Here is a 25,978-nt window from a genome sequence, read left to right as displayed (position 1 = left end):
ACATGAGGATCCCTCTGTCGCACTGCATGACACGAGGATCCCTCTGTTGCACTGCATGACACGAGGATCCCTCTGTCACACTGCATGACACGAGGATCCCTCTGTCGCACTGCATGACATGAGGATCCCTCTGTCGCACTGCATGACACGAGGATCCCTCTGTCGCACTGCATGACACGAGGATCCCTCTGTCGCACCGCATGACACGAGGATCCCTCTGTCGCACTGCATGACACGAGGATCCCTCTGTCCCACTGCATGACATGAGGATCCCTCTGTCGCACTGCATGACACGAGGATCCCTCTGTCGCACTGCATGACACGAGGATCCCTCTGTCGCACTGAATGACACGAGGATCCCTCTGTCGCACTGCATGACACGAGGATCCCTCTGTCGCACTGCATGACACGAGGATCCCTCTGTCACACTGCATGACATGAGGATCCCTCTGTCGCACTGCATGACACGAGGATCCCTCTGTCGCTCTGCATGACACGAGGATCCCTCTGTCGCACTGCATGACATGAGGATCCCTCTGTCGCACTGCATGACACGAGGATCCCTCTGTCGCACTGCATGACACGAGGATCCCTCTGTCGCACCGCATGACACGAGGATCCCTCTGTCGCACTGCATGACACGAGGATCCCTCTGTCCCACTGCATGACATGAGGATCCCTCTGTCACACTGCATGACATGAGGATCCCTCTGTCGCACTGCATGACACGAGGATCCCTCTGTCGCTCTGCATGACACTAGCATCCTCGTACTGGAAAGCTGAATATGCTACTGCTGCACTGACATGAGCTTTGCATTACTGCATTGTATGAAACAAGTGTCCTACTGCTGCACTGCATGACATGCACATCCGGTTGCAGCATTGTGCCAAACATGTCTTATTGCTATGGTACATGAAGTGAGCATAATACCGATACCTCGCATGATGTGCACATTCACCTTCTTTACTTTCTTCACTGCATCACACAAACCTCCTAATGCTATATAGCATAATGTGGACCTCCTAATGCTGTATTACATGACACACGTACAACCTATCGCTGCACTGTGTGAATTGTACATTCTGTCATTGCACTACATGCTCCAGACCAGTGCAACCTACAAGGCAAGAGCTCATCATGCGCCTCGCCCAGCACACCGCACTGCCAATCTCTACCGTTGAATCTAGACATTGACCTCCCCAGCACTCAACTAACATCCTTACAGCACACAGACCCCAACTCATACTCATTTCACTAACTGCCATGTACCCTAAAACCCATCAATGCGTGCTCTGCATTACTACATTCTTCAGACATTGCAGACCTCATAGTCCCTCGCAACCTTGATGCCCTCATCAGCAAAACATGGCTCAGCTCCACATCCTTGCAAATTCTAGGTGTCCCTCTTCCCAAAGGCCATGACATCCAGAGTGCAGATCTGGCTTAAAAGAAAGAATTAGGTCTAGCTGCATTCACAATCCTCTTGGGAATCTAACATAGGCAAGAAAGCAACACCCGTTCTCCACAACCTCCCCCTCATCTACAGGCCTCCTGGACAGAACAAGTACTCTAAAGATGAATTTACTGACATCTTCACACTTCATCCATCCCACCAGCCCACACAATCATCCTTAGAGATTTAAAACTGTCAAACAAGTCAAGCATAAAAAAGAACAGATAGACTCCTCAACTTCACTGACACACTGAAGCTGAAACAGCATAACACCCAATCAACACACTCCAACAGACACATCCTGGACCTCCTTTTCTTCTAAACTTCCCCAACCATCCAGTGTAAGCCTCCCATGCCACTAAACTGGACTGACAACCTTGCTATCCCCATCAACCTGCACAGCATCAAACCACTACATTTAGGTTAACCCAAAAGAGAACAACAGATCTTCACATCCTGCAATGACTACTCCATAAACAAGCTCAAACTCATCTCTCGCATTGGAACCTCCATGTTTTACATCAACACCCTTCTGAACGACTTCAATGTTTTAATGTTTTATGGAAAACCATGTGATCAATTATGTGAATGTGGAAGTCAAACCCTTCAGGAGCCTGGTACTTCAAAGACCATGACAAAAAGCAAATGCCCCTTCTGCAGACAGGAGATAAAATAAAAGAAAAACAGAACTTTTGATGACCTCACGCTATTCAAGTACCTTCGTATCAAACATAGGTAACTCATCAGTTCAGCCAAAGCCAAGTAATAGAGTCGCAACATCAATGAAGCTACCAACCGAAGCAGAACACTCTTCACAATAATACAGCACTGCATCAACTCCCTGCCTGACTCTCCTCTCCCACATTCTATTGACAACCTCAAACCTGTTTCTCAACTGACACTCACTCTTCCCCACTAAGCTCCAAAATAGTCATCTTTCAAACTCCTGTCTCTCTAAGACCTTGCTGACTTCCTCCGCTCCCTCAAAGCACCACTTATGGAGATAGTGTCTTATCTCATTCTTCATCAAAGCCCTCTCTGGAGAATCTCTTTCACCCTAACTTACAAATGATAGATTATGGCCACCTGACCACACATAAGGATGGTCCCCGCCACCTGAGATTACGGTACCTCTCAGCTGCTTTTAACACTGTCAACACCACCCACCCTCATCTATACCCTGAAGTCCCAAATGGGGATCACAAACACATCCTTCACTGGATCTCCTCGTACTGATCCATACAACACCAGTTCGTTCACCTGGACACCATCAGGTCCCAGAAGATCCTGATCACATGTGAAGTTTCACGTGGTTTGAATGCTTTTCCTGTCACTTTCAAACTCCGTGTGGAGCGCTTTGGGGCTCTACTCACAGATAACATTATCAACACGCCAATGGCACTCAGCTGTATTTGAAGGTCTCTCCTGCTCCAGACATCTAATGCCTCAGACACAGCTTGCTTCTCATCCAGACCTGGATGTCTGATACCAACTTGAAGCTTCACCGCAGCAAAACAGAATTTCTGCTGTTCGCTCAGAAAGGCAAGCATCCCTAGTCCAAACCAGGCTCAAGGATATGAAGCTGGACAATTAAAACCCAAATGTTTACACAATAACAGAGTCACCTGGATCCACTCTGGAAACTGATGTCTCTCTCAAGAGACCCATCTCAGGAAAACTAAGGAGGCCTGGTACCAGATCTGCCGAATAAAAAAAGTGAGACAATTCCTCTCATAAAGTAACTTCAGAAATGTTGTTCAAGCCCTCACTTCCTCACAGGTTGATGGTGGTAGTGTTCTGCTGCCCAGCTTCTCAGACCTCACTCTGAACCCCTTTTTTGGGCAACCTCCATGCAGCTGCATGCCTCATCAAGAGCCTGGCAGAACATAAAGACAATTCTGTTCAAAATGTAACTTAATGATTAGACCTACCTACCTCATCACCTGCACCACATGCGCCCCTCAAGATGAATGTCCTGTTGGATTGCTCAGGTTTGTGAACTCTTTCAATGTTCTTGTGAGGCTTTAGTGCTCTACGTGCGTCTTTCAGTGTTGCTCTAATTCCGTGTAAAGAGTCCTGGTGCCAGTATGGCTAGATACGCACTATAGAGAGGCTGTTAAAAAATAAACATCGCTTCAGTATATCACATGAGCCTTTTATAGCCATTCTACATGACTCAAGCATCCTACGCTGCACTAGATCTCGCGATAATCCTACGGCCTCTCTATATGGCTGAAGCACACCGATGCCGCACTGCATGACCCCAGCCTTTCACGTCTGCACTAAAGCATCCTAAGGCTCTACTACAGGAAAATATTATCCTCCTGCTGCACACATTATAGTTTTATTAAAAAGACGTACCCTATGCACACACTCAATATTGTTCTAGACGTCGGTCAATGTATACATTCCTAATGGTTGGACAGTCATGCAGAGAAACAGAAGTAGTAAACAGTAATAACAAATGAATATAATGACAAGATAGAATCCTAGTGTCCTCGTTTAATTTTCAAGGCTTAACAACAACCAGCCAACACGTGTTTTGATGTAAATATATAATTTACTGTCTTAATTTCTATGCAGGTAAGTACTTAATCAATAATAACTCAATCGGAAAGAAAGAAGACAGAGTCCGTGGTGTTAGAGTTCTTAGGGGTTTTATTCCTTAAAAAGGAATGGTCAAGACCAGGATATCATGTTCTTCCCACCGCAGGGGTGGAAGAAGGGATAGAGCAATGTTTTATTAACAATACATAGCTTATATACTTAATTTACATCATAGGAAGTAAGAGAGTAGGCGTAACAGCTGAGAGTAGACAAGATAACAGCATCCACGTGTTACTAGTGCGTAATCAGAAGGCGTGGACTAGGCGTAACTGAAGGTGTGTGCTAGAAACGTCACAGATAGGTGTCACAAAGGGGTGGCACTAAGCAGAAAGTTGCAATGTCAGCAGAAATCAGAGGCTTGGATGCGCGCGCAGCTGCATGACGTGTGATTGACGTGAAACTGGAGGGTGCAGGGGGCTTGACATTTGCACTGACGGAAAGAGACAGAAGTCTAGCATGTCAGATCAACTTGTGCTTCTATCATATCTGATATCTGGTGTTTAGGAACTGAGCTATCTGGGCGGAAAGGTCTCTGGGGTAGAAGCTATTCTATACTGACTGAGAGTGCGTGTATAAGCGCCTGAGTGTCTGCATGAGAAGCGTGGGGGCATGGGCCTTCCATGGGAGCATGGTAACAGAGGCTATGAATTACTTGAATTACTTGCACGGAGACAGGCCGGCCCTTTGGCTCTGCAGCTGGGGGTTGTTTACTGAAGCTAGTAGGCAGGAATGTATTTTCGAGGAGTGGAACAGATAACTCGAAGGTTGTAGTCAATCTTGGCAGGCAGCAGGCTGAGCTGAGTGTGGTGGGCCGCGCTAGAAGTAAGTCAGAGTTCACGGGTACAGAGGCAACCTGGGTTGAGGCTTTCAGAGTCAGGAGGAAGAAAAAGGCTCGATGGCAGAGATTCTGGGCCTACTTTGCCAGAGCTGAAAAAAAAAAGCATGTAGAGTACACTACAAAAAGACGTTGGCATAGCATACTTAGGAACGGACTATCCAACCCATTCAGGGTGGGTCTGAAAGAGGACATGTTAACGTTGGACGCAAATGTATTTGCGTCTTCATGGCTGGCACAGGAGGGAAGTTACATGCACTTTAACTCGTACATGGAGACGGTGGGGTACGCGCTAGGGAACACAATTCGACCAAAATTTATATTTCCTCATTCCCTCCTTGTTCCCTACGGACCCTTCATGATATATCGATCATCATAAATTGATCAGTTTGTTCTTGTAACATAATTTGTTCATCTCTCTTCCGTTGTCTGTTTGAGAGAAAACTGGAATGTTCAATGCATGATGTGGCACATAGTCCACATATCGCCGGCCCACACTGTAGGCACAGGCAACAGCTGAATACTATGACAAGGCCAAAGCCTAGGAAGGATAGGATCTTCCATCCCCAAGCAGTTAACGTTGTCCAGAACCAACCGGACCAAGTCCAGGTGCCTGGATTCGGATGTATCTGATTTGCAATTTTATGCAGACGTGTAATAGCTTGATATACGGATGGCGCGTTTTGTGGAATGAAAACACAGCAACTTGACCCGATGACCTTACAGGCTCCACCTCTGTCTGCCAAGATGACGTCAATAACAAGACGATTCTGAAGGACAACAACCCGCATGGCAGATTGCTCCTCTGTTAGGTTACCTAAGGCGGAGGCAGTTTCATGTACTACAGCTTCAAGAGTTCTAGTTAATCTACGTATTAATTTACTATTTTGGACGGGGCCTAAAAAGAAAAAGAATCCTTTATTAAAATCGGTGTATTGTTCCCATGCCGTTTCTGTATAGTCGACAAGCGAGAGATCTCTTCGGAGTCTATTCTTTACTAGATTTGTGTTTCTGTGGTAATCAGGAGGGGCTAGAAAAACAGGTGGCAGAAGGAATGCAATATAACAGGTACCATCCCAATCTGGAGGTAAGCGTATGTATGCGGTATGGCCACAAACAAAGTAGGAATGACGGGTAGCTTTAAAGGATGATTTACCATGATCACTGAATTCGACCACAGTAGTACATTTACTATGACCTAAGTGTACCGAACCTTTCTTTCTGACACAGAATTCACCAGTAACTGGTAATACTGACATAGCGGGCAGAGCTGGTTCAGCTTCGGATTCAACAGTAAGAATCATAAGGCTAATTGTGTAATTACTTAATCCATATACTTCATTTTCTAGATCAGTTCCTATTCTAATGGGGAGTCCCTCCTTATCAGGGTAACAGACGTTGAGCAGGACTAAGTTCAGGTTTCCCCAAACCCAGCTCCCGTCGAGGACAGCAGTATCAGGATCTAAGGAATTAATTATTTTGAACCATGCACCACAGGAGCCATTGTGAGTGAACGGGTACGGAAAGAGGGGCAGAGCTCCCTTGTAATTCTGGTAGGGAGGGAGTCGGCCACATATCCAGCAGTTTGTAGCGTTATTAGTCTGATGGGAGTGGTGTAACATACTAATGAATGTGTTGTTGCGCAGCGCAAGTCTGTAAGAAAGTTCGTGTGGAGGTAACTCGCTAAAAGAATGTTCAGCAGAAACGTTGTAAGCAGATTGTTCACGCTTGAAAATAGGGCAATAGATTGGGAGAAGTACACTTGCAACGATTATTAGAATACTTAGAAAAAACAAGATTAATAGTGTCACTATACAGTGACTACGCAGTGATTTACAGTATGTACGTTTCTTGAATTGTCTCTCTCTCTCTCTATCTCGATCTAGGGGATACATGTCAGAAACTATTTAACCGATTCACCTAGGGGAGGACTTAAACAATTAAACTGTCTGACTTGCTAGATCGAAGCTTGAGTCTGTACTCCTCTTGGGGAGTTTTCTCTCGTTTGGAAACTTCAAAGTCACTGGGCTCGATACAGTCTTTGGAAGGGGTGGACGAGCCTGGGTCGGATTTCAGTCCATTGCATAATTTAACATGGCTCATGTGGATCCACCCCTTTCGGCCCTCAACCTTCACCGCTGTCCTTGTAGTAAGTAGAACGGTCTTCGGCGATTTCCAGCGGGGTTCCAGCGGACTTTTCCTGTCGAAGTTCCTTATGAGAATCAGGTCGCCTGGACGGACATCATGCGGCTTTACATCAGTGTTGTCAGGGAAGGCTGCGGCAACCTGTGAACGACATGATTGGAGTGCAGACATCAAGGAGGCAAGGTAATCTGTCAACATATTGCAATCAACATCAGTAATTTTCTTAGGAATGGGCGTCCCCCACATATTCGGTGGTCTACCAAAGACCACCTCGTACGGGGATAGTCCTGATCTCGAATGGGCGACCATTCTCATATAGAACAGTGCCACTGGCAGGGCGACTATCCAGTCGACCCCTTTCTCTTGACATATTTTAGCAAGGCGTGTCTTTAGTGTCTGATTATGCCTTTCTACAAGGCCTGCGGCTTCGGGATGTCGGACACAATGGAATTTCCATTGATATCCTAGCAGCAAGGAAACCTGTTTCATTAATTCAGATGAGAATGGCTGACCGTTATCTGAGTACACGACACGAGGCATGCCGTACCGTGGGAAGAATTCACGAACCAGCTGCTTGGCAGTGGTCGGAGCAGTGTAATCTGGGACTGGGTAGGCTTCGGTCCAACGAGAGAGTGCACAAACAACTACGAGGACATATTTAAATCCTCGACAACGGTCCATCTGGATATAATCCATCTGGAGGACTTCAAAAGGATGATCGGGAGGATGAAATCCACCTTGCTCTACAGGGACGCTTTTACCTGGATTGAACTGACAACAGATCATGCAAGTACGCACTTTCTGTTTTGCTGCTGCTCGTAAGTGTTTATTGCTCCAGATATTCTGTAAACTGTCTAACATTGCTTTTTCTCCTAGATGTGCTGGACTATGTGCTGTATTAATTATGACTTGAACCATAGAGTCAGGGAGAAACCATGTAGATTTTCCCTTCGTCATCCAACCTTGATCTGTCTGGATCCCTCCTAGTTCAATCCATTTCTTTATTTCATCTGGGGTAGCATGTGTCTGAATATCGATAACATCTAGTGTGGGATCCCTGACTTTCATACAATTTGTCGGTACTATTGTCTTTGTCACATCAGTAGTCTGGGTGTGAGTCAATGCTGTATGTTTCGCTGTCTGGTCTGCCAGGTCGTTACCCTGGGAAACAGAATCTGTAACCTTAGTATGTGCTTTACACTTCATGACTGATATGCCTGAGGGCAGATGTATTGCTTCTAACAGTGCTTGAATGAGGGGACCGTGTTGTATCTTGGCACCATGAGAGGTCAAGAAACCTCGTTCTTGCCATAACATTCCGAAGTCGTGTACGACTCCGAACGCATAACGGGAATCTGTGTATATGTTAACATTTCTGTTCTTGGCTAGTATACAGGCTCGGGTCAGAGCGATGAGCTCTGCTGCTTGAGCGGACAGTGTGTCAATACGATGTGTTTCTTTGACTTCGGTTTCAGTGGTCACTGCATACGCGGCCACTAATTCTCCTGTACTTGTTCTCATGCATGAACCATCCACATAAAGTGTCAGGTCTGGATTTGTCAGTGGGACATCTGTTAAGTCTCGTCGTGGCTTTGTTACTGCATTAATGATTTCTATACAATCATGCGGGGCTGGATCTGTCATAATTGTAGGTAACAGTGTTGCGGGGTTCAGAATGCTGCAGTGTCTGATTTCTATGTGTGGCTGGAATAACGTTAATTCATAACCTGTCAGTCGTGCTATAGTCAAGTGTTGAGTCTGGGTTCTGTTTAAAAGAACCTCTACAGAATGTGGAACTTGAACTGTTAAAGGATGTCCTAAAACAATTGAATCGCTCTGTCTGATTGCTAATGCTGTTGCTGCTACTGACTTCAAGCACGCAGGGAGTGCCTGGGCTACTGAATCCAACGTACTTGAAAAATAAGCACAAGGCTTATGTGAACCTGCTTGGTCTTGAGTGAGGACAGACAATGCTGTACCATCACGTTCTGTAACAAAAAGTGTAAACGGTTTGCTGTAACATGGTGTCGCTAAAACTGGTGCTTGACATAATGCTTTCTTTAATTCCTCAAAGGCTTGTGTATGTTCCTGAGTCCAAGGAAGGACAGTCGAAGTCGCTGCTCCCTGCGTTGTTAACTGAATGAGTGGTTTAGCTAGAAATGCATACTGAGGAATCCATTGTCTGCAGTACGAGGTGAGGCCTATGAAGGCCCGCACTTCCTTTTGTGTCTGGGGTTGTGGCATATTTGCAATTAACTGAATGCGATCGGGAGTGAGCTGTCTCCCCACTTTGGACAGCAAGTGACCCAAGTACACAACTTGCTGAACACAGAATTGTAGCTTCGAAGGAGACACCTTGTGCCCCTTGTCTGCCAGAAAATGTAAAACTGTCAGTGATGCTTGTTCACATTCGGGCTCACTTCGTGCGGTGATCAGCAGATCATCGACGTATTGCAGTAAAGCGGTGTTAACTGGCATTGTGATACAATCAAGTTGTCTTTTCAGTGCTTGGCTATAGATGCTGGGGCTTTCTGTGAATCCTTGAGGTGCGCGCGAAAATTTGAAACTGCGTCCATTTAAACTGAATCCGAAGAGATATTGGCTCTCTGGATCAATAGGCACGCTGAAGAAGGCGTTCTTGAGGTCAATTACAGTAAAGAACGTTGCTTCTGAATCAATAGCAGTCAATAAGGATGAGATGTCGGGAACCACAGGGTACTGTGGAATAATGCATTTGTTCAGTTCTCTTAGATCAATCACCAGCCGATATACTGGCGGTGCATTGGGATCAGTACGTTTAAGAATCGGAATGATGGGTGAATTACAGATGGAGTCGGTCTCTACGACCACTCCCTGGGTAATGAGCTCTTCAATGATTTCCAGTAAAGCCACTACAGCATCGGGTGGTAACTTGTATTGTCTGATTCGAGGTAGAACTACACCTTCTTTGAGTGTAACACGGTATGGGGTAATGTGCATACAACCTACATCAGTTGGGCCTTTTGCCCACAGGTGTTCTGGTACGTTTTTCAATCTGACATCAAACTCACGCAACATATAATGACCCTTGAAATCCCGCAGAAAGAGTCTAACTCCCTCCGGAGAACAGCAAATTATGGCTCCTAGAGCCTTCAATGTTTTAATTCCTAACAGATTTTCTGGACATGACTTCGTAAGTAACAAGTCTGTAACACGTGAAAATGGACCCACAGCCAGGGGGACTGGTTCTGATACCTCATTTACAATGGGCTTTCCTGAAAAACCAAGGGAAACATTCTGAGAGCCTGAGAGGGGTGCCCCTGGAACTTCCTCATGACTGATTGTGGTACGACTTGCCCCTGTATCAATTAAAAACTTTCTGTCTTTTCCTAATACTTGACTGTGTACATAAGGACCTTCTTGATCTACAGGAATTTCAATAAGAGGCAAGCCACCCTCCCTCTCTAGGCTGTTTCATGTATATCGTGGATAATCGGGGTAAGCGGACTGGGCATACTGGTACATCTGTTGTGAAACTTGCTGAGTTGCGGCAATGGGCTGCGGCTGTGATACCGCTACTGTCTGTGCTGTAGGTGATGACGCATGCGTAGGCTGTGTATTCTGCATGGGCTGTATATTTTGTGAAGACTGATGCTGGTTATGGTCTTGTCTAGGCGGATGCGGTCTTTCTTTAGTTTTACCTGTCGCTATGTTATGTTTCAGAACTGGGCATTCATGTACGTAGTGACCTGGCTGCTTGCAATAGTTGCATGTCCCTTTTACGGGGGCTGCGGCGTGACCTGTCTGGGTCGTACCCTTTCTATTTCCGTCGGTATGGACCGACTGGGCTACTAACATTTTCATTTTCGTGTCTTTCATACGTTTCTGTTCCTGATCCTGTTCTTCTCTAATTCTGTTCTGATGGTATTGTAACATTTGTAACATCTGTGATGGCGTATTTGCTTGCCATGTACTCTCAACCTTGTATACACGATTCTTAACTGCTAACAGGGAATTCTCAACTAACTTGGATACAAAAAGATGCGGGTACGACTCGCTACTTGGTTTAAGACCACTATTAATAATAAAACATTTCTCGAATCTTGAATAGAAGTCACTAGTATCTTCGTCGGGTTTCTGTTTACATGCTGAGATTGCATCCCAGTCTTCTTTTCTAGTTGTCAATAATCTCGGCAGAACCTGTACTATCAGACCTGGTAGTGCTTTAGTTTTCTCCCCAAGGCCTACCCCTGGGACCCGTTTGTTCTCTTCATCTTCTATTTCTGCCCATGCAATCTTTTTGTCTCCCACCTCCCATTCTTTTTCCTTTAATTTCTCGTAGATGCCCGTGGGCAGTAATACTTTTAACATTTTCATGATATCTTCGTACGTATAATCTCCCATCAGTAACATGTCTTTAAGTTCTCTATGAAAACCTGCAGGGTCTTTATCATGGCAGGGTACTAGTTTCTTCATTTCTAACAGTTCTAACTTAGTCAGTGGCGTGTGTACATACACGCGTTTCAAGGTACGATCTTCACCCATAACTGGATGTACTTCTCGTAAGGGGTTCTGACTTTCAATGCCATGCCGACGTTCCATATGATACATTTTCCTTTCTGGGGGTGGGGCGGGAGCATATTCGGAGCTTATGAAAGTGTCATATCTATGACGTTGTTCTAGAATTATTTGAATTAATTTGGTACTTAAACCTCTCCATCTATCCATGAGTAATGCTTCTAATATTTCGGGTAAGGGACCTGGGTCAGAATGCTGGTTTCTGTACTTTGTGAGGAGGTGCTGGATCATGTATACACCTGCTAATTTCTGCTCGTCTGGGGAGAGGTTCAGAAATGTCTGCGCTACGGTGTCATCATTATATATGTCTGGATTTTCGGCCCATGATATGGCTGACCGGGCTAGTTCTTGTTCATCCATAGAATTTAGTACATGGTACCCTACTCGATCTCGAAGCCTTTTATCAGTTTCCTGGAACTGATGTTCAGCAGAATTCGGGTTTGTTAAGGCAGAGAAGAGGACTCTCTTGCTTTCTGGACGGATACCCTTCCTAAGGTAAGTTCCTTTACCTACATATGCTATAGTGTCTACCGTTTCTTCTGGTACTTCATGTTCTTCTTCCCCCTCGGAGGAAGCCTTTTCTTTCTCTTTTTGGTGTATTTCTACCACTGCTTTTCTAATTTTCTTGTACATACTGGCTATGCAAGTCCCCTTGTCGTGTTTTCCTTCAGATATATTTTGACCCCACTTGTTTAGTGCATCTAATTCACTCTGATCGGTCCCAGGCCTATCTCGTTCTCTTATTAGGCAATTTATGAAAAAACGTAGTATCTGTGCTTGAACGTCAACTTTCTGATGCTCCATGGCATCCTTAATACTGTAGGGGTCCTTCCCAGTCTGAACAAACTCATATATTCTATCTAGGCGCTCCTTCATTCCTGCATAGCACAGCAGGAAATCAGTAGCAGATCTTAACCGTAGTGATGCCATCACCATTATATCGTCTTTGCCGGGTACTGGATCATATCTGCAAACTGAAATTTTTTCTTTAAACATGTCAAGACGGGGTGATTTGAACGAAAAAGGATTTCGCAAGTCCCCGAGCGGTAACCTGCGTGTCGGTGGCGGGGTGTGAAGACCCCCGGTCGCACCCCCTGAGGGGGAAGCTTGGACATTATCCCTTTGTGGAGTCTGTACCTGAACTTGAATTTGTCTTTTAGTGGGATCAGGTAAACGTGGTTTCGGTAGATCAACTTTAGGTACGGGAAGTGGTGGAGCTGGTGGAACAGGGGAAACCTGTCGTGATACTGGCAGAATATGATCTTGGGGCGGGTTACCACCCCCGTCCCTGTCGGTAGGCAGGGCGCGAACAGGCAGGTTGGTGTAGGCGGGTGCTACATCCTCTAGATAGGAATTCAGGAATATGTCTTTAGTGGTCCTATGAGTTACTTTAGTTGGAACCAATGGTGATGGCAGGTTTTTCGGTATTTCTGAAATGGCCTCAGGCGAACCCTCAGCCGCGAGATACATACCGTTTACGAGATTATTTCGTGCGTGGTCTACTTGCTCTGTTTTTACTCGGATCCCCTCGATAACTAACTCGTTTTCTTGGGCCTTGTCTGATTCTTTAAGTCTGTCTTCCCTACGTAGTGCTCTCTCAGCACGCTTATGTGATTCCTTACGCCAAAACTCTATGGCATCTTTCTGAGATTGTCTGGCTTTCTTTTTCCATAATGCTTCCTCTACCTTCATGATGCACTCGGCATCCCATGTTCCGGTAACGGGCCATCTGTGTCTTTCGTCTAGATGTTTCGTATAGTCAGCCCATAAATCTAGATATAATATGGCATCTATGCCATGCTTATGGTACATAAAATTACCTGGGGTGTCCCTAGGGGGAATAGGAATTTCTTCCTCTAGTATCCCTTTCCTGGTTCCTATCTGTTTTAACTTGTTAAAAAACGGCATCTTGTTTACTCGGTACTGAACGCTCGATCCTTGCTACTTGATACTGAATACAGCTAGTTATACAAGAACACATTAATGCACATTAGAAACAATCACACTCATACCACAACATTAATCACATGAAAAGACATTATGAAACATATATGACTACCCCCTATACTGGATGTGCTGCTAAACAGCACAGATACACTGCTAAAGCGGTGCAGAACGGATATACTGCTAAACAGTACAGATACACTGTCTAAAAACAGTGCAGACCGGACTTGTGTACCCAAACCCGTCTAGATACGTCCCAGCAATGGTACTCACCGGGAAGCACGGAAACAGAAGGCCTCGGAAAACTCGACTGGACTCGACACTTCGGAAAACCTCGGAAAACTTCGGAAAACTTCGGAAAACTGGTGGGTCTCTTGACACCTCGGACCTTGCTTCTTTCGGCTAGGCTCTGGTCGGGATCCTCCGCACTCCTCACCGCCTCGTCTGGGTACTGATCGTAATCTTCGTCACCTCCGTGGGCCAGAGGGAGATACAGGAAATCCTGCCGGTACGCGTAGTTTCCTTCTAACTGATGGCAGGGGACAGAGCTTACAACGCACCAACTGGCGCGTGAGGTGGGGGAGGGGTCCCTATTCGGGCGCCAAAAATGATGTAAATATATAATTTACCGTCTTAATTTCTATGCAGGTAAGTACTTAATCAATAATAACTCAATCGGAAAGAAAGAAGACAGAGTCCGTGGTGTTAGAGTTCTTAGGGGTTTTATTCCTTAAAAAGGAATGGTCAAGACCAGGATATCATGTTCTTCCCACCGCAGGGGTGGAAGAAGGGATAGAGCAATGTTTTATTAACAATACATAGCTTATATACTTAATTTACATCATAGGAAGTAAGAGAGTAGGCGTAACAGCTGAGAGTAGACAAGATAACAGCATCCACGTGTTACTAGTGCGTAATCAGAAGGCGTGGACTAGGCGTAACTGAAGGTGTGTGCTAGAAACGTCACAGATAGGTGTCACAAAGGGGTGGCACTAAGCAGAAAGTTGCAATGTCAGCAGAAATCAGAGGCTTGGATGCGCGCGCAGCTGCATGACGTGTGATTGACGTGAAACTGGAGGGTGCAGGGGGCTTGACATTTGCACTGACGGAAAGAGACAGAAGTCTAGCATGTCAGATCAACTTGTGCTTCTATCATATCTGATATCTGGTGTTTAGGAACTGAGCTATCTGGGCGGAAAGGTCTCTGGGGTAGAAGCTATTCTATACTGACTGAGAGTGCGTGTATAAGCGCCTGAGTGTCTGCATGAGAAGCGTGGGGGCATGGGCCTTCCATGGGAGCATGGTAACAGAGGCTATGAATTACTTGAATTACTTGCACGGAGACAGGCCGGCCCTTTGGCTCTGCAGCTGGGGGTTGTTTACTGAAGCTAGTAGGCAGGAATGTATTTTCGAGGAGTGGAACAGATAACTCGAAGGTTGTAGTCAATCTTGGCAGGCAGCAGGCTGAGCTGAGCGTGGTGGGCCGCGCTAGAAGTAAGTCAGAGTTCACGGGTACAGAGGCAACCTGGGTTGAGGCTTTCAGAGTCAGGAGGAAGAAAAAGGCTCGATGGCAGAGATTCTGGGCCTACTTTGCCAGAGCTGAAAAAAAAAGCATGTAGAGTACACTACAAAAAGACGTTGGCATAGCATACTTAGGAACGGACTATCCAACCCATTCAGGGTGGGTCTGAAAGAGGACATGTTAACGTTGGACGCAAATGTATTTGCGTCTTCATGGCTGGCACAGGAGGGAAGTTACATGCACTTTAACTCGTACATGGAGACGGTGGGGTACGCGCTAGGGAACACAATTCGACCAAAATTTATATTTCCTCAGTTTCATCGCATCACGCGAATCTTCAGGGCTCTAGGTGGCTGTGTTTGAGACAATCGGTCGCTCTTCCGGTGATACTTCCGACCCGGAAGTGGACCACTACCAGGAACACGGCGACCCGGGAGCAGCGCGTTTCTCAAATACTTCAAAATACAATTACTTATCACAAGAGCATAGAGCTACCTCTATCGCTCTGACAACATACGACGCATCTACTGGATACGGAAGATACCTGCTCAATTCCACTTATACAACATCTCCTGGGTGATTATACAAGCGCATTTCGCTTTGAGTCTATATTTTTTCACTTGAAATTGGAGCAACAGACGGTCCTGGGCCCTTCCGGGTCTTGTCATTATATTCATTTGTTATTACTGTTTACTACTTCTGTTTCTCTGCATGACTGTCCAACCATTAGGAATGTATACATTGACCGACGTCTAGAACAATATTGAGTGTGTGCATAGGGTACGTCTTTTTAGTAATTACAAGACTTGTTCAGCTTGCTGACATCTCCATTGGGTGGTTACATGGTTTTCCACTCACCCAGTTGCACCACATACTATCATATTCAGTGCTTCCATACAGGCTGTGCGCCCATTCAAGATTGACATTCAAAAACCATTCTTACTATTTACACATTATAGCTTTATTATTGTATGGTTTCTGGCGCATATCCCTGATGGGCGGCAGAGTTAATTAGAGGACACAAAACAATACGAATAGCTATAACAGTATGCATGCAATATAAGACCAACACAATCAGGAGGTAAGGGAAAACAAAATAAAATTATGAAAAAGCAGAGTATATCTGGAGGTAAAGGTTCAATAGACCTGGTAAGTCACAGAGGAGGCCTGAGTGAACATCAAGGCTTCAAGGAATCTGGGATCTCTATGTGCCCTGTTCCTTGGCTTCTGGCGTCTTCACAAGTTGCAAGATGACTGACCAAAACACCTTGCAGCGGGACTATCCGACTCGAGCACTCTACAGCGGACTACCCGACTCGAGCACTCTACAGCGGACTACCCGATTCAAGCAACCAACAGCGGACTACCCGACTCTAGCACTCTACAGCGGACTACCCGACTCTAGCACTCTACAGCGGGCTACCCGACTTTAGCACTCTACAGCGGACTACCCAACTCGAGCACTCTACAGCGGACTACCTGACTCAAGCAGTCTACAGCTGCACTACCCGACTCGAGCACTCTACGGCTGCACTACCCAACTTGAGCAGTCTAGAGCGGACTACCCGACTCGAGCAGTCTACAGCGGACTACCCGACTCAAGCAGTCTATAGCGGGCTATCCGACTCGAGCAAAGTAAAGCTGGTCTGCTTGAAAGAAGAAGCATACACCGGGACTACCTGACCTGAGCAACCTACAGCTGGACTGCCTGAATTAAGCAGCCTACTGCTGCAGCACATGCCTTAAGCAGCCTACTCCTGTACTGCTTGGCTAGAGCATCTCTCTGTCTATCTATATGTCTAGTTATACAGCACAACCATTGCTCTAGCAGGGTGTCTTGGCGCTGAAGGATACAATCAAGTCCAACAGACGACCCTGCAAAAATTCAGTGAGAGCAATTTTTGGTGAACAAACCCAGTACTGCATACCTCTGCCCCCCAATCTGAAGTACTGACATTTAGGGACAAAGAGTAAATGTTCGGATGTTGATTGCAGGGATGATGAAGGCTTACATTTGACTTTTTTTCTTAAAGGCTATTTGAGGCCCAGTTGATGACTGACATGGTGCATCCAATTCTGAAGGTAATGCCTTTGCGGATAGGGAACCAATGAAGTCGGAAAATGTATCGGACCCATGGCCAAAGTGTTTAAGGCCAAATAACTGCCTCCCTGCATCTTTTCTTAAATTATTTCAAGTCTGAAGTCTGGTGTTTTCAATAGTTGCATTACTTCATGGCGTAATTCAAAAATGCGTTACAATTTAAACATCCACAAAGTCTAGCTCAAAACTCGAGAACAAAAACGTTCCACAAAATTTTAGTCCTGTGGAAAAGAGGACGTGTTCTTGTCCAAAGGTAAAATGAGTCAATAAAAGCAAGTATCTGATAAAGAGCAACAGTACCTGAAAAAAGTAATTAAAAACAAATGTATGGTTAAGTGCAAACAGTGCGTGACTAAGTACTGAGTGCATACTAATGATGTACAATGGTCGCCCTGACAATCAAGTAGTTAATGAGTCAAGTATGCAGACATTCGGTGCACAAAGTGCTGTGTTTTAAGGGTAGTCTAAAGTTGAAGTCAGTTTGACCTGCTGCGGTGCCAAGTACCCTTCTGGCGTGCCAACACATGTCGAGGAAAAGCGGCCTCCCAAGGGCGGGCAGTCTAGGCAGTAGCTTTTAATCCGTCATATGGAATGTCCAGGTCCAGAAACGTCATCAGTTTATCAATGCAGCTGTTCGTTTGTAGATTGAAGCTCATCTCGTTGCTGTTCTTACTTTCCGTTGGTATAGTTTTCTGAATGTTGAGAGAAGGTACTTGCGCTATGTATGTCTTTTAAATTCGGGTACAGGCATAAGATATGGTCTAGGGACTCTTGCTTGTAATTACACAGTCGGCAGGATTTTTGAGGCTAGGTTTTGATTGGTCCAGGACCCGTCGGATTGTTTAAGCGAGATACATAGGAAACGGAATCTTAAGTGCTTCTGCTTGACGCTGACGTCGAAGATGAGTCAATGTAATAGTGTCTGAGTAGAAGGTAGGGTTCTTGAAGATACCCCGTGTGCTTGTAGTGCAGTGTGTCTACTAGGTCCCTCGTTCTGGCCAAGTCCTGCATTAACTTTCTTATGATCTTTTTGTGGTTTGGTCTTGTCGTGCAAAGTAGGTCTTCTACTGGAGATGCTTCACGTTCCAGGACTGCGGCCACGACACTTGAATGGGAAAACGGACAGGGCTGTGTAGGTCAGTTGTTAGGTGCTTATTTATTATGCCTTTTAGAGTATTCTTATTTGCCATGGCTCATTCGCAGAACTCATTTATTTTGGGATTGAATGTAGGATTTTAATAGAGGGCAAGTTGAGTTCCAATCAAACCATAGGATGTGGAGTTGAAGAGTGAAGTTTTTACAGCATTCCTGTAATTTGTATGTAAAAAGTTTCAAGCTCATCAAGTTTTTTCTTGTTGAAACAGAGGTATAAGTTAAGGCGGAAAGAAGCTTGGCATTCAGAGCACACATTGTTGAGTTAAGTGCTCTTCCTCCATGTATGTAAGCAACCTGCTTTATTGATTTAGTTACAATCATGGCTTTAGTCTTTAACTTTGCCCAATCCTGAGATGCTGTTACTTTGGAGTAAAGCGTGTCCCCTAGATTCTCACATGCGTCAACTGGCTCAATTGATTGAAACCTAGTGTCCAACTGAATGGCCTTTGTTCCTTGCCAATTGGCGTTACCTTTGTCTTGGTGATCTTAACTGTTTCGCCGCTCTGTAAGTTGAAGTCACTTAAAGCGTTTAGCTGTTTTTGAAGTACATCTGACAGTTGAGAGCAGATGACGGGACGTCTGCGTAGGCAGATGACCTATATGACAGGAACCCACCATTGAAGGGGAAAGGTTCACGTTGAAAGTAAGAGTGTGTGTCTGAGATGTCAAGGGAGGAAAGAAGGGAGGACAGCACATGCCCGTGTTTAATGCCATTAGCTACAGGACCCCATGGAGATATTCCGGCGTTGTCTGTCAGTTTCACCTTCAGCCAGGAGTTGGTATGGAGTGCCGTTATGATATTCCTGAAGAGAGAAGTTTTACCATATGTGACTGCAGTTCACATTGTCGAAGGCAGCGGAATAGACTACAAAGCAGACATGAAGATCTTCCTACTTTGAAGAGCCTGTGCAAAAATTTGAGTAAAGGTAATAATGTTCTCAGTGGTTGCGCATTCGGGATGGAAACCAGCTTGAAAAAGATTGTTTTGGTCGCCCTTGTGGTTAAGATGTTTAATAGATGTTTTCGTAAAAGTTTCCCTTCTGCATACAATAGGTAGAAAAAAAGAATGTTTGCAGGGTTGTTTTTGGAATCTTTTTTTGGATCACTTGGATTCAGGACCCTTTCCAATTGAAAGGTACTTGTGTGGAAGTAAGGATATAATTGAATAAAGACATTAGTAATCAGGTCCACTGTGGTGAATTCTGTTTGATCACCACTATTGGTGTACATTGAGCCACGGTGAGTGGGAATTTCTGCGTGGGTTGATTAAAGATGTGATTTTGTTTTCTGTTGTGACTAAACTATTGTTGGTAAATATCAAGCATGGTGCGCGTGAAATGACGGGGCTGGTGAAATGCTGGTTTCAATTAGGTTTCCAGTCACAAACGAGATGAAGACGTCTGTGGCCAACCTGTCGGCTGATGTTTCCGTGCCAATCAGCCACAAAACCGCTTCCTATCTTTGTACTGATAGCTTCGTGGAGCAAAGCCTGGCGGGAAGCCAGAGTCATGTTGGTCGTCTGCTTGTTACTGAGGCTGTAGGGTGACACTGCAGGGCCAGATCGTAGGTCGGTGTGTAAGGCAGCTGCTGTAATAGGGCCCCGTGGATTATAGGTCTTTAGTTGTGTCCGGATGGATTGGTAAGCGTTGGTTTTCCAACTGCTCTTTAGTAGATTGAGTAGTCTGCCTGCAACGTATTGTAATGGTTTGCTGCCTAAGGTTGATGATTCCTTTTCGCTGTTACACACTGCTTCGTAGTTAGTGACCTGTGTCGGGGGTGATTCAGTTCTGCCGCTGGCTACCTCTTGACAGTAATTTGGATAGGATGTGTGCTGACCTCAGGTGTTAGTTTGCTTTATGCAATCCTCAATAGGTTGAATTCCCAAAGACCAAAGGCAATTCAATGAAAGCGTTGGGTACCACAATCATCTGGGAAATATTTGGTAAAAAATAAGAAAACCCCTTCAAGATACTGGTGTGAGGGAGAGACCACAGTCAGAGAGGATTCCCAAGGTCTCCCATTATCGGGCAAGGCTGTGGGCACAATCCTATCCTTGACATTAACGATCACCCTATTTATTAGGATGATTTTGTGGCCGCATAATGTCCGTTTTCAAAGAGCTAAGCTATAGAAAGTTCTTGCCGACCCACCAACGACTGACTCAAGTGCATCAGAGAGACAGGAATTACTGTTTAACAGAACACATGTGTCATCTGCATGTATGTAAATCATGAGGTTAAACACATGCAACCAAGGAGCTATGGGATACAAATAAAGTTTGAAGAGGTGAAAGGATGAGCCTGGAAGGACAACCCAGCCGATTGGTTTAGGTTTCTTTTCCGATATAAAAGATCCCAATTGCAAAGCCTGCGTTCTGTTAAATAGAGAACAGTATATGCCATGTAAAGCACAACTCTGGCTAGAGTGATATGAAATGTGCTGTATATAAAGCTGGTGGTGACAGAGCACCCCACCAACATCCACCGTCATCCCTAGATAATTAGTCACCAAGCCTACAAAGAACAGCCTCTGTGCCCAAACAGGGCAGAAACCCCCAATCTGCTGATAACCCATGAGACCACTCCTTCCAATAAACCCCTGCAGCTTCCACAGACCTGCTCCTTCAAACAACTTTCTTGTATAGGAAATCAGCATGATTAGTCGTAAAATTTGCTCTTGACAGCCAAGGGAATTTTCTTCAACAATGGCTGAGCAATCACCTAATTTAGTTCTGAAGGAGCCTCACCTGAAGAGAGGGGTGTATTTACTGCGTCCCTCATCTTTCACATAAGGAGAAGTTTGAAGAGGAGAGGAGTTTGCATGGGCACACAATGAATAAGAAGTAAGAGAAGACTATTTATGGGCCAGTTTACTTTACCCTAAAATGTATGAATGGATTTCAAAGAAGGGGTCGAATCATTACATACAATCGGTCTTGCGCCTGGAAACAAGCTCTATGCTACAGCAGAATAAACACACTGACCCGGTCTGTCGCCTACACCGCCATGAAGCCCACTTGTACGCAATGATTCTGCCCTTTCTATGAAATCCCTTGACAAGGTGTTTGAAACACCCTCAGTTGTGGGACTCTTTACGACAGTCAATTGGTGCATCCAATACATACAAGTTCGTCTTGATGATGACCCTGTACTAATTAATTTTGTTTAGGGGTTGAAACGTGGACATTAACATATGTGGACTGCTTTTAAATTTTGATTGTGGGTTTCGACCCTCATATCTTAAGTGCTGTTTGTAACAATCAGTCACATACATACATACATACATACAGTACATATTTCTTTACATAGCACATGCGCACTTTTATTCACTTTATAACACTTTCACTGCGCTGCCACTCGATAGGAGCACCTTGTGTTATTTGAGCAATCCAAATCTTGAATTGTAATGTTGAAGATTCATAGCTGCATTATGAGAATGAGATTTGTTAAAATAAAGGCACTAAACGCATAATTGAAGTCCTTTTAGGATACTATTGCCGTGGAAGTGTAAGGCCATACTTCCCCCATGATAACCACTCTTCTTTCATAATAATTGTCCAGCCCAGGTCCCTGGGTTATTGGGTTGTCCCCTTTTTTCTATAACACGTAATGCCTCCCAATAGCAGACAACGACCTCAACTTCAGAAAGAGTTTAAAACCTGACAATTTTCTTTCACTTGGTACCTTTGAGTCAGACCACGACTTTGAAAATGGAACACACCAGCATGCCCTGCCACGCCTGTTCTCACACACACCTCTCCGTACCAAGTGAAGCTACAAGTTGACTGCAATATGATGTAGCATATCTCCAGATCTCAAGCGCAACATCCAATGCTTCCCCCCAAAACCACTCTACAACCACACACTCTTCAACCTGGTACATGCAGAAGGTTTCCAAGTTACCAAAACACAATCGAGCACTCTGTAGCCTTTAAAGAGTTTGAAGCACTCTATAAATGCTACAGTCCCATCCTCTAGATCAGGGTTCTCCAAAGCCGCTTCTGGAGGGCTGGAGATGTGCCAGGTTTTTAAGATAACTACATTTACCTAAATGGGGATGTGCTCAAAATCTGGCATGGATCTGACCCTCCAGGACCGACTTTGGAGAACCCTATTCTAGATATATATGGCATACTGCTGCCATACATCACACAGCAATCTTACAGCTGTGTTGCACCACACCAGCGTCCTGCGTCTGCATTTCATGAAATGTCAACCCTAGTTCTATAGTTTAAGGGTTGAGCACTTCGCTGCTTCACTGCATTGCACTAATACACCGGATTACACAAACACCATGCTGCTACATTGAATTAAGACTACATCCTGTTGCAGACCTGTGCTATTGTAGTGTCATGCTGCCACATTCCATCACACAGCATTATATGTGAACTCTACAGCTGCACTGCACTATTGCTGCCAGGCTAAGCTGGCATGTTATGTTTTCACCTTTGCTAACTCCATTGTTCTAAAATAATGCTAAATTACAAATAATCTGGGAGTAAGAGGCCCTTCCCTCTGGCCCGCCCTGGAGATATGGATCTCCCACCCAGGACTCTGCACCCTGGCGCGGACGTGGGGATGGCAGGGTCGATATCGGGTGGGTGCTGCGCGATGAGAGATCTGTATGAGAATGATCGATTCCTCCCCATTGAAAAGGTCCGAGACAGATATCAGGTTGTTCCAGGTCGTTTCTGACATTTGCTAAAATATCAGCGGTGATACATAGGTATTGGCCTGCATTCCCGGGACGCCCCTGAAATCACATGCATCCAGTGCCTAATTTGTAAAAAAATAAGTGCCAGAGCCCTCACCAAGAGGCAGCTGCAGCTTGCGACATCGAATTCCCTTGCCAGCACTGTCAATGACAGTGCCAGCGTTGTTGCTAAACATCACACTGCTACAACTGTGACAATTCCGACTATTCCATGCTCCCAATGTTATAAGAATGGCTTGGGCAGCAGGTATTAGTCATTGTTACATTATATTGAATGAATAAACAACTGTTCTTACCCTAATCTCTAAATGAGATATGCAGCGCCACCATGTGGCAAACTGTCAAAAGTCCTGGTGCTGACAATTAAGTGCAGGTGCCAAGCACTGGAAACCACTGGCTCAAATTAAGCACCGCATACATCTGTCTCTATTATGGAAGTATAGATGAGTGGCAAACACATTTCTATATTTCACAAGACACTACAGACAGACAGAGCACACGACCCCCTGACTATGCAAACCAAATGGGAGCAGGATGCTGGCGGCCCCATTGTAGACCGCAACTTTAACAGAATATCAGGATACAACAAGGTGGTGTCAAGTAGCACTCGCTTCTGCCTCATGCAGTTAAAACTCTCACAGTGTGCATATTTAACCCCATATGTCCTCATAAAAGTTAACCCTACACACACAGGGGACTGCCCCAGATGCCATCACAATATGCAGATTTTCTGCACATGATCTTGATGTGCCTGGCGAATATTGGAAAATGGAGGCTGGTGTTGGAAACCCTGACCAAAACCCCGGTGCTAAAGATTTAAAGTCCATTACAACTTTGCAACCTGGGATTACATCCTATACCATGAAAGAGTGAACTGAAATATAGGTTCACTGCATCTGTGCTAGTATTGGCCAAGCGAAGGATAATGAGCCACTGGACCCAGCCCCGAGACCCCCCAGGACATCTGTGGTACAAAGATGTTAGCGAGTGGCTCTTAGAGGAGGTAATACGAATGTCACTAATCCGCATGGAGTAGATGGCCCATGAGGACATCTCTGACTGGGCGTCAATGAGCAATATGCTTCTGGAGGGTACACACCGCCCGACGCCATTCCAGAGCTCGGCTATGGCCCAGCGCTCTTAGATTGCTTTTGTTGACTTTGCTCTTGTTATATACATACCTGTTGATGAAACATTACTCTCCGGATATGCTATTTGCATATTACTTTATCGCTGTTCAGTATCCCATATGATGAGTTGCTTGTATGGAAAGTAATAAATACTTCATGTAATTGTTTCCAATAAAAAGGCTACAATTGTTCCAAAAAAAGTAACAAATAATCTCCATTTGCCTCAAAGCATGTGGGGGAGCGGGTGGGTGAAAAAATATGGCAAACAGCTTGGCTTAGGCTCCATGTTTTTAAGGCGAGCACTTAATCGGCGCAAGACCTGGCCCATCGAAAGCAAGACCAGGCCTATTAAAATGGCACTATAAGACAGTCTCTAAAAAAGAGTAAAGCTTTGCTCTCTTGTGATGGTCGTGAAAGAAGAGAGAAAGTGGCCTTTAGTGAAATGTTTGAACCACAAACCACTCCTCACCATCACATCTTGCCCCGCTCTTCTTCCATTCTCCTCATCCTCACTCTGTGCCCCCAACAAACTAGACTTTTATTTCTGAAGTATGTTATTTGCAGCCGCATTTCTCAGTTGGTGTGCAGAGTGAGAGCTGCTGAATTGTTACAGGACTCCCTGATATGATGTCAGGAAACGACCTTTCTTTTCTCATCTGCCTCGTGCCTGGCAGCTACTCGCCCTTTCTTCTATCCCCAGGGGGTAAGACTGCTCTGAATGACTGAAGAGGGTGACGTGTTGGCTTCAATTAGGTGCCAAGCTGGCACCAAGCAACCCTGAAAAACAAGTATTTCTTGATATGTTTGCCAACATGTCTTGCTGTCTCTACAACCCTGTACTATGTCAAGTACTGGACATGCTGCTGGTGGGACAGCGGGTTCCCCTCTGGACTACGTGTGGACACGTTCAAGGCTGTGGTAATTCCCGCGTGGACCAGCACACGGGTGTGGAATAGGGGAGTGCAAAGTGGCAGCGTCTTTCCCTCACACACGTGTCACCTGTAACTCTTGCAAATAGCGTTACTGTAATCATTATTTTGCAAAGTTTTCCGCATGCGGGTTTTCATAATATAATCAGGACTTAAACATCCATTTCAAGCTGTTTCGAGAAAAAAATCGCCAACATCCATCCAGTTTCGAAGCTGGGAGAGAAATGGTTGTCAAGTTAACTCGTGAGAAAAGAATTCATCCACTTTCAACACCCACTGGACATCATGGGGAAACAATGACAGTGCGCAGGAAAACTATGCAAGGGCGTAGACTGGGACATGTGTGAAACTCGAGGAACTGCGGCAGGCCAAAAGGTCGCCTCTCCTCGAAACATTGCTTGCAAAGAAAAAAAAAACTTCACACACCCTTATTGCCAAGTCCGGGTCTGTAGAATGGTCAACGCCGGTCTCCTTGAGGGCGAGAAGGCCAGGCACAGCTCCAAGGAAAGGGTCTAGGCGCTTTACAGACAAGGGACAGCTATTTGCTGAGATTTCCTTTCTAAAAAAAGCTTTGGTTGCAGCCCTTGTGTTGCCTGAACCAACGTGCCTTGTGGGACCCTTATCTGATTGTACTCGGGGTCTGCAATCCCAAAACATGTGTATATTGTGTCTTGCAAGTGACCAAGAGCAGGTCTAAGCAGCACAAGCCAGTGGTTGGAGGAGGTTTTTTTAAAACAAAATCCGGGTGTTGCATGGGAAAAGATAAAGCAAACATCAGGATATTAAACATGTTGGGGTGATGGACGGTCAGCTGCTTCCAGTCCCTACAGCCAATCGGAAAGTTAGCTAGCCGTGAATGAGGTGTGGCCCGATTCAGGCAAGTGAA

The 25,978-nt window shown here is 45.2% G+C and overlaps 1 protein-coding gene across 18 annotated transcripts in view; it reads right to left on the bottom strand.

Moving 5' to 3' along the window:
• GCGR (glucagon receptor) overlaps positions 1-25,978 on the bottom strand; it is a 522,801-nt gene that overhangs the window by 366,684 nt on the left and 130,139 nt on the right. Inside the window, exon 1 of one of the 18 annotated variants that reach the window (XM_086931135.1) lies at positions 3,390-3,567. The exons of the other annotated variants lie outside the window; for them this stretch is intronic. The gene's annotated coding sequence lies outside the window, so the exon portion shown is untranslated. Of the gene's footprint in view, positions 1-3,389; positions 3,568-25,978 lie in introns of those variants that run through there. 18 annotated transcript variants of the gene reach the window in all.

Source organism: Lissotriton vulgaris, chromosome 7, assembly GCF_964263255.1.
Source record: "Lissotriton vulgaris chromosome 7, aLisVul1.2, whole genome shotgun sequence".
Classification (NCBI taxonomy): Eukaryota; Metazoa; Chordata; class Amphibia; order Caudata; family Salamandridae; genus Lissotriton; species Lissotriton vulgaris.
This window is presented reverse-complemented; position numbering and strand designations above follow the sequence as displayed.